General features: G+C 33.4%; 1 long non-coding RNA gene across 1 annotated transcript; it reads right to left on the bottom strand.

Moving 5' to 3' along the window:
* Nucleotides 1-2,715: 2,715 nt before the first annotated feature.
* Nucleotides 2,716-8,365, bottom strand: LOC140886271 (uncharacterized). Its single transcript, XR_012151498.1, has 4 exons — nt 8,327-8,365; nt 7,280-7,330; nt 3,424-3,519; nt 2,716-2,948 (listed from the first exon to the last, which is right to left on the bottom strand). It is a non-coding gene; the product is annotated as an uncharacterized lncRNA (long non-coding RNA).
* Between the last annotated feature and the right edge of the window lie 307 nt (nt 8,366-8,672).

The raw sequence follows: 8,672 nt of genomic DNA on the forward strand, positions 1-8,672 counted from the left end.
TCCAGAAAATCAATTGATATAGACCGCCAAAAGCGTGAAGTTCCACAGCAGAAAAAGCAATAATTGGCATTACAGGTAAATTTGCTAAAGTAGGTGTAATACGATTTTATTGCATTTTATTAATGATTTCTTGTAAGAATTATGTATCAATGCAATTCACTTCCGCAATGAATTAATTACCTTGTGTTATCTGTTATGATTTTTGGGGCATAGGTTTTGTCATCACCAAAAAAGAGAAAATTGTTGAATCCTGGCTTTTTGTGATAACAAAACAATATATTATTGTTATAGTATGACAGCCATTTGTATGTAAAACAGACCGTAAGATATCAACCGATTGGAAGACATCGACTGGTTACAAACATCAGCTGAACTCTTGGACATCAACCCACTCTCACACATCAGACGAGTACCACTACAAGAAAAATGGCAAACGACAACACTTTTTCCGCGTTGTAATTGTCACAAAAAAGCGTTGTCGTAGCCAGTGTTGTAAGACCGCGGTCAAATACAACGCATAAAAAGCGTTGTCGTTTTGAGCAAAGACAACGCATAAAAAGCGTTGTGGTATTTGAAAAAGACAACGCTTTTTTCGCGTTGTCTTTTTTGGCAACGACAACGCTTTTTATGCATTGTCTTTGACCGCGGTTTTTCACAACACTGGCTACGACAGCGCTTTTTCACAAAGTTTTTTAAAAGCATTGTGTTTTGCAAAGACAATGCTTAAACCACTTACGACAACGTTTAAAAAATGTTGTCTTTTCTCAAATAAAGAACAAAAAAAATAAAATTTAATTCACAAATTTTCAATATTATAAATCACTCAATATTCAAAATTTTTGAAAATTAAATCTAATCTACAATATTTCAATATTATAAATCATTCAAATATAACAAAAATCATTCAGATATAACAAATAATCGAATTCTTCATGTTCATCTTGGCCATATGCGCTATGCTTTCTGCCTCAAACCGGAGTCGGCGAACAATAGCTAAATCCATTTGGAGGACTGGGAATGAGCTGAACAATAGCAGCAAACAAGAATAACATTTCAAAGCAATGGTTATGAATGGCACAATAAATCAAACATCAAAGAAGAAAAGTAAAATGGAAACAAATACATAATCTGTATACTGAAAATGTGCTCCTCATCATCCAAAAGCTCCAACCCCGCATCATTTCAAGCAACCTTCCTCCTAGCCTAGGCGACGGTCGAAGACGGCAACCTTCTAAAGAAACTGAAAGCATGCATCATTTCAACACACACCTATTTGCTGAAAGAAAAAAACAGCAAACCAAAAATCAGAATCAGAATTTAAAAATCGATTCTTTATCATTTCAACATTCTTTTCCTTTTTCAAACCCTCAGAAATGACTGAAGTAGGCCATGAATGAACACAACTTACATTATCATCATTTCCATCTTCTAACATGGAGGTAAAACTAGAGGGATTACGAACATTGTGATTATAAAACTAGATCATCATTCTCTTGGAGATGTGCTTCTAAACTTTGAAGCCGAACCTATGCAAAATGTAAACTTAGGTTTGATGATATTATTTCTGTGCTCTTAAGAAATTTAACATAAAAAAATATCATTAAACCTGAGATAGCTTCTTCCGCAACTTTAGTGTTTTCTTTCAACATGATTTTTTTATTATTTGTTTCTGATTGGGCTTCGGATAATTTTTCTTTCAATTCGGTTACTTCATCCTCTAAGGCCTTGACCTTTTCTACATACAACTTAACTTCATCCTCCAATCTAGTTATATGTGCATATGATTCCATTGATATTTGAACATATTTTGACTTTTTATTGTTGCCCTGCTGAGCCTGTACTATAGCATAGTTACATATATGCAAGTCATAGTGAGGTTGGAAAGATGATAAGACTTGGGAGTTTTGCTTCTCTTGATCTTTACATAAACATAAGAATAGATCAAAAACCTTGTCTATTTGAGTGGCAACAACATCTGAAACACAAGTAGAGGAGGCTAATGCAGTAGCAAGAGTTTTCTCTATTTCATGTTTATCAGATGACTTTTTTTTCCAAGGTCAACTCCTTTTATACATTGCAAGTTGTTGATACAAACAAGATGAGTAGTGTAAGCTAAAACTATATTTTAGATTTTACATATATATTTATATTTATATATCACTCAAACAGTGAAAGGCACACTCAATCATGAACAAAAGGAAACAACGGAAAGTCATGCCACAACAACAAAACTTGTCTTTTTTGAGTATCCGGTGCAATCTTATTACAATATCAGTCAACTTATTACAAACTATTCAAATAATTGCAATGATGGAAAATAAAGGACTAGAGGACCCATAAAAAAACTCATCATTATATTAACATAAAAAAACAGATAAATGAGGGCAGGTAAACAAAGACAAGATATTTCCCTCAAATCATCAGTACATATTCTGAAACACATACATCAATTATATTTAGTGCCACAAACTACCTGCTTACTTTAAAATTTACCTTTTAAGATAAAGTAAAAGACAGGCCACCAGAAATAATCAAAATATACTACTATATCCAAGAAGTTCCTACTATCTTTCACATACAAAAAGAAAATTCTAATCCAAAAAGTCAACCTTACATATTTAGATTGCTACTACCATAACCAAAAAAATAAAAAGTCCAACTGGGCTGTAAATTTGTAGTAGTAGTTGCAGTAACGTTGTTGCAAAATTATCTGAGACCAAGTCCTGTCTAAGTCAAACCCCCCAAAAACAAATCTCCCTATACAAACAAGAAAGCCACATGAGAACGAATATATAGGCTTAAGCTTTGAATTTTCAGTGGCAATCGCATGAATATTTGACAACCTATGAAGGAATAGATCAAATTCTTCATCCCTAGCCAGCATGCTTATTCTAACATACTCTTGATCACTCCGAAATCGCCTCCCGATTATCGCAAAAACTTGTGCCCTGTTAACAGTTTTTCACCATCAAGGCCCTCCTTGCATTTCAACCATGAAAAATCTATGGAACAACCAGACATCACTTAGCAGTACATGTAACATATTTTGTGTTTTAGTAATTCAGTTTTCAAAATAAGTATGCTACCAGGGTATGTTTCAGTGAAGTCTATGGTGAAATGGTAGTATTGTAGAGGGAACTTTGGGACACAAAAGAGTTTGTTGCATATTTTTAAAAAATATGCAGCTTAAGCTATAAATTAATCATATTCTATATAAATTATAAATTAACGAACTGTAACCCAAATTCAAGAATTAATTTGAAAAATATCAAAATTAAACTATAAACAAATCAATCAAGTTTGAATCCAAACTTTAAGTTGAACGATGGTTTCGTTCCAAATTGTTTATTTTAATCTCGAATATGCTAAAAGGAGTAATATAAAAAAAATGATTCTTTTGTTTACATCGAGATTGTAGAATACCTTCAGTATTTTCTCGGTGGTGAACTTAGTTGATGGAAATGACGTCGTGACTGGAAACATCGGACTTGGTGGCTGCATCTCTACACCTTTAATTTCCTGCTCAATTAAAACCATAAACCTTAATTGTTCTGATTAAAGAAAGAAAAATAAAAAAAATAAAACAATGTACAATATGAAAAACCTTAAAGGATTTAGCAGAAATCAGATTTCATCTAAAGACAATATACAATAGAGGCAAATGAACAATCTTACCCAGCGTCAAACAAACTATGCAATCGGTAGTTTTTCGGCGGCTAATTTCAAAGAGAGAAATGTGGAGTAGAGGAGAAGATCAATTGAGTTAAGGGGAGAGAAGATCGATTGAGAGAAGCGGGAAAACCAAGAAATGGCCAAAAATATCTCAAAGTCGCAAAAGAACAAGAAGACGCGCAACTCCATCCGCGAATGGGGCTCGAAGATTTTGAGCCTTGGTCCGAGATTCCTCAATATTTTGGTATTGAATTGAAGACAAGTACGAGCTATTACCTTTTATAGCTTCAATTGGTAGATTCCCAGCGGCTAGGGTGGCAAATCGACGACATGGAGTTGCTGCTAGGGTTTGGGGAGAAAGGGGATCGCGTGAATGGCTTTGGGAACAAGAGAGAAGGAGACTTACGTGTATGTATCTTTTAAATTGTATATGTTTGTCTATCTAATCTCTTAAAAAACACGCTTATTAACAACGCTTCTAATAAGCGTTATCGTTGAGCTAAAAATAGCGCTCATAGACAACATTTTTATTAAAAGTGTTGTTGTTGACCAGAAAAAAGCGCTCATAGACAACGCTTTTAATAAAAATCGTTGTTAAAAGTCAAAAAATGGCATTTAACAACACTTTCACGATCAAAGCATAGTTATATCTACGTTGTTGTTTCCATATTTTCTTGTAGTGAGTCCATCATTTATATCAGCTGGTCCTCAAGTCTTCAATCGATCTCAGCAATCAGAGTAAGTGTCAACGGTAATACAAGTCCCAAGGATATCTACCGACTTCATAAAGTCACAAATACCTAGTAACTGATCCTTTATAATACAAATTAAATGCAAAAGGACAGAGAATTTAAGGAGCCGTCTGACAAAGCTCAAAAGACCATTAATAGAATTTATTATGGAGACATATTGAATGGACATTAAAAGAGCTTCGAGTACAGATCTTAGTCCTAATCCACAAAACAAGATATATTATCTGACATACATCTATTTGAAGGGATGTTTCCTACTGTTGACATAAAGGGATAAAGACGTTGAAGATTAAAGAACTATATATACCAGATCCAAGAAGAAGAGCAACAGAGACGTCCATCAAACTATCAAAGTATCCGAGCATTTGAAATTGTTTCAATATCCTACTGCTCATTAAACACTTTGCTCAAACGAAAGCATATCTGATCTTTTTAGAGATCTGCTCAAGGGTTACTTAAATCCAAGTTGTAGTTTGAAGAACATCGATTGATCCAAGGATTTGAGATTCTAAGCTTTCAAGAGCTTAACCATTCATCATTCAACTCAAGAAGTTTGATAAGAAACTTAGAATCTTATCAGTGTAAATCTAAGAGTTCCATTTTAGGCAGTGATAATTTCTAACTTGGATCGGGTGTATTACAAGGCGTTGTTATAACCAAAGTCTTCTAGTGTATCCTTCTTGTGAGTAAGAAGGGGTGACGTAAGAGATTGAGCTCCGAACATCCATAAACAATTCTGTGCACATTTACATTACTGCATCACATAATATTTTCACTATTGTCACCTAGTTTAGTGATATCCATTTTCCGCACTACTTTAGTAGCTCTTATTTGTCTAAGAAGTTGAGAAAAATCGTTTAAGTGAACTAACATTTGCTTAATATTATCGTGCTAAAGCGTAAAATTATTAGAGTGTGTATTCTCTCCCCCTCCCCCCCCCCCCCCCTCTCCCTCTCTACACACACTACCGATCCCCAACACACACACCCCCACCCCTCCCAAATCCGAAATCCTAGATCCGCCTCTATGTTTGACAGTATAGGATCAAAGAAAACCGAGCCAACCATTTTTATGAAGATTGGAGTGTAAGTTGGGTTCACTTCTTGCTATTTACATGAGTTCTATTATGTTTTCAACTGATTTTGAAGGAAATGGATTGATTATGAGGTATATGTAGCTATCGTATGCATGTTATTGTTCTTGTTGAATCAAGTCAAAGTAGAAGGACATAAAATAGCTTTGGATATAGTATTGAACCCTTTATTTTTCATATAATATGCTCTAAATCCTTTTAAAGGATTGATGATATTGATATTCTGAAATAAAAATAATTTATTACAAGTTATGTGGCTTGTGGACGAGTTAGCTACGATGACAATTGCATCACAATTCTACAGTGATAGTTGCGTCACAATGATACGGTGGTAGATGCTCCACAAATGAGTGATATTGACCAATATAAACATGAAATGACTGAAAAGAAAATGAACGCTTGTTTATCATTGCCACTTAACTAGAATCGATTGATTATATTGTATTATTATATGGATTGATTTGAATGGTGAAACGTTGAATTAAAAATGTCTTAAAGATACATATTTCCTTCTTTATTGATTGAACAGATTTTTGAATGAAAAGCATATTGTTATCTATCGAACCCAATTTTCTGAGTTTATAAACTCACATAGCTCATGTATTACAGGATCAGGTAATGAATATAACTAGTATGTCGGTTCACCAATGGATGTTTAGCACGTTCCTTGCCTCCACGAGATCCTGGTAATAGAAATGATAGAGCTTCCACTAACACATGTTTAAATGTGATAGATTTTGAATGAATGAAAGTTTAAAAGACAACTATGGTTTTAAAGTTAGGATAACTTGGATTTTTATTGTGATGGAACGATGATTGATTATATGTGTATTGTGTTCTATATGTATTTTGGAAAGTGTATTAGTTTATAAAATCTTTGAACTGCTGCTTGTGATTTTTGGATAGTCCAAATTAGGGGAAAACTCTGTCCAAATTTTTATAGAATTGAATAAACTTTTTAATGAAATTTTTCACTATATTATCTAATTTATATATTACGTACAAATATTGAATAAGATCATAGTGTAATCACTTACGTAGGAGCATGCGTTACATTTTTTGTCCTTTTTTATCTCAATTCAAACCTACTCACTCACCCATTGAAAATTTTGATCATACACATGAATTTTTTTTTAAAAAAAATCGAAAATGATTCACCCAAAAACGTTCAACTTCAAAAGATTTGAGTCAAAATCTCTTTATCAAATGCACACACCAAAAACTTGAGTTTTCAACCATCTATCTATCTATTTTTACATAAAAATTAAACATGTAACTTCAAAAAGATTCACGGTTCTTGAATATACATCATGCTCTTCAAAATCTTCAAAAATCATTTAACATACATACATGCACATCAACATGAATGTTTTTATACCAAAATACTTATATTCTTGAATGATGGTTTCAAAAACGTAAACTTGTCTTTCTTTGTTGATAGGGCAAAATCCATACGTTGGGAACGATTTATCCTTCAAACAATGAAAACATCGAGGAAACCTTCTACTCCAAGTGTGCAGTTTTTTTTAAAAAGGGTTAGGTGAGAGTGTGGCGGCGTTTGAAGTGAGAAAGGAGAAGAGAAAATAAAAGATTTTGACGTCAAGTTTTGGCAGTAAACTGATAGGTCGAAAGCTAGCTCGTTGACTTAAAATTACTTTCTTTTAAACTTTTTCCTCTCTAACTTTTAAAATAAAGTGCTACACAAAACATTTTAAGATAAAATCTGCACAACCAACACATTTCAACTTAAAATTACTTAAACCTCATTCGTAGGCTAGTCTTGACTTCCTTGGTCACCGGAATTAACCCATACCTGAAAAACATTAAAATTAACATTTTGCATAAAATTTCATAATCTAACATTTAAATACAAAATTCTCAATACTATTTAAGTAAATTATTACGATTAATTTTTTAGATTTTTTGGACCTTACACATTCATTCATTCTCATAAAACTTTCATGCTTGAAATAACATGATCATTTGAAATAAAATTAATCACGTCCCATAACTTTTCATAAGACATCATACATTGCACGTAAAATAACTTTCAAGGATAGAGATACTTAGATCATCATTCATTACGTATAGTACGATCCACGTTAGTCGTCTCCACGTTCTCGACGATAACTTCATGCATTAAGCACACAAGACCATAATTGGACCATCTCATGTATTTTTAGAACATAAATACATAAAGTAAAGGTGTAAAAATACAGGTAAAAAATTCCGGCCAGAACTCTGCGAGCTAGAGAGTGAGTTTCTGACAGGCCAAGATAGGGCATGCATTTATGCGCACCCCAGCATGCCAAATCGGGCTAGGGCGCGTATTTGTGCACCATAGCACGAGATTTGCAGCCTGGAACCCAGAAAGCCTTGTGCTTGGTTTACCTCTTTTATCTTTTTTTTCTTTTCATTTTTTGAAAGTTTGCACGCACACACACGCTAAAAAATCGATCTATATCAAAGAATATACTTCTAAACATGACAAAAGCCCCGTAAAACGACTTATCTTCAATATTATTGAACCCAAAAACGCATCAAACATGGCTCAACACCAAAATTCAGATTTTTTGGCAGCTCTTTGAAACCCTTGCACCAAGACATAGTCACAACCAATCGAGAACAGATCACTCTTCACGGATACATGCCATCATACATAGTTCTTTCAAATCATGGGAATTCATTGCAAGAAAATTCATATAATTAGAATACATAAATCAATATAAAAATATATATTATTGTTCGGATTATGGTTAAAGAATTGAATAAAACTTGCATTTATTCGAAGACGTTGGATAATCCGAACCTTTGAAATACGACCTAGCCTTCACACGAACAAACGAACGAGAATACTTCTACCCAAGAAGTGAATGTTTTCTGGCATATTTTAACATGAGAAAGAGAAAAAGAAACGTTGACGCAAAGTGTTGGTAGAAACATTATGGGGAGAAAGCTGACCCGTTACATTAAAATACTGCCTTATAAAATTTTCCCCTCTAAAATTTGAAAATTTAACTACTATGTAAAGCTTAAAATAAAATATTCACATAAACATACTTGACTTCAAATTTTCTTAACCCTTCATCATAGTCTAGTCTCAATTCTCTTGGTCACCGAAATTAAACTCATAACTGAAAAATATCAAAACTAAG

The sequence above is a fragment of the Henckelia pumila genome, chromosome 3 (genome assembly GCF_033568475.1).
Source record: "Henckelia pumila isolate YLH828 chromosome 3, ASM3356847v2, whole genome shotgun sequence".
NCBI lineage: Eukaryota > Viridiplantae > Streptophyta > Magnoliopsida > Lamiales > Gesneriaceae > Henckelia > Henckelia pumila.